The following is a 1639-nucleotide window of genomic DNA, read 5'->3' as shown; positions in this document are numbered from 1 at the left end:
TGCTGGCTCAGAGCACTGTGGGCACAAGATTTGTATCCTAAGATTTTAATGTTAGGCAAGAGGAAAGTGTAGAGAGTTAAAAGAAGACAGAGGAGAGAGAGAGAGAGAGAGAGAAACTCTGCCAAAGTATTTATTGATAGTCTGAATACAGTATCCTAAAGAAACTCTCCTTGATTAATTACATTATAGTACATTACATTAAGGAATATCAGCTAGTATAAAATTTGGTCAAATCACTGGGAATTATAACTCATAAAATTAAGCATTAAACTCCTTGTTGTTGATATATTCAGACACACAGTCACAGGCACTTAGGAGTATATAAAAGCACATTGCGCACTCGCGTGCGCGCGCGCGCACACACACACACACACACACACACACACACACGCTCTAAAGATTCTTTTGCTTTAAGCACACACCTCAATGCTTCACTCACTTTGCATTGAAGTCTTTCAATACTTCTCTCTTCAAGATTCTAGATCCTTAATGTACTCTAATTTTATTAATATGTGAATTATCGCCTTAGTGTTTAAAGAATTTATCTGCCAATGCAAAAGTAGGGAGTTGGAATCCAAGAGTTTCTCTGAAAGAGAAAGAGGTGAGCAGTCTCCTCTTATGCAGTTTACAGCCTCTGAAAACCATCAGGAAGGTCAGCTGAGTCAGTAGCAACTCAATGAAAATGAGGTTTTTCTTATTATTACAGTTTAGAGTGTTTTCTTATTCAAATGACATTCTGTTATTTCAATTAACATTCTTACATGTTCAAAAGAGGACTTTTTTTTTTCAAAAGAGGACTTTTATGCAGATGAAAAATGTGGGATTAACATACATTGAAAGTAGGACTCTGATCGCAAATATAGTCTCTGACTATACAATCTACTATAGTTATTGTCGTTAGGTGCCAACAAGTACTGTCATCCTCAAAAAAAAAAAAAATAAGTCCTCACTGTGTCAATCCATCTCATGGAGACTCTTCCTCTCTTTTATTGACTTTTCACAGCATAATGTGTCTTTCCAAGGACTAGTTCCTCCTGAAAATATGCCCAAAATAAATGAGACAAAGTTTTATCATCCTTACAAAGATGGGTGCTCTTGTTGCATGTCCTTTAACACAGATTGGTTTGCTCTTTTGGCAGTCCAAAAGGCATTCAATACACTTCATCAATGCCACAATTTAAAGGAATCAATCTTCTGTATTTCATATTAGTTGTTTAGCTTTCAAATGCATAAAAAGCAATTCAAAGCATCATGACTTGGGTTAGTAGCACCTTCAGCTTTAAACGATACTGTTGTAGTAACAAGTCTCTTAATTTCTTGACTAGTGCTACTAGGGGTGTTGATTATGCATTCAAATATAATGAAATGTTGCCTATTTGTCCAATGGTGAGGATTTTTGTTTTCTTGATGCTGAAATGTTAACTCATATAGAAGACTGCAACCTTTGATTTTCTATAGTAGTGCTCCAAGTCTTCTTTACTTTCTGCGAACTGGTGGACAGTGTTTGGTGGAGCTTTTCAATTAAAAGAAGCTTGGAAGCACGAGTGGCATCCACTTCCAAAATAGCTAGCCTCTGAAAACTCTATGAACATGGTGAAATGATGAAAATGATACAAGTATTCAGGTCTTTAGTTCATAG

The sequence above is a fragment of the Elephantulus edwardii genome, unplaced genomic scaffold (assembly GCF_000299155.1).
Source record: "Elephantulus edwardii isolate Elephantulus edwardi_28Jun2011 unplaced genomic scaffold, EleEdw1.0 scaffold00067, whole genome shotgun sequence".
NCBI classification, from domain to species: domain Eukaryota; kingdom Metazoa; phylum Chordata; class Mammalia; order Macroscelidea; family Macroscelididae; genus Elephantulus; species Elephantulus edwardii.
Note: the sequence above shows the minus strand (reverse complement) of the source record.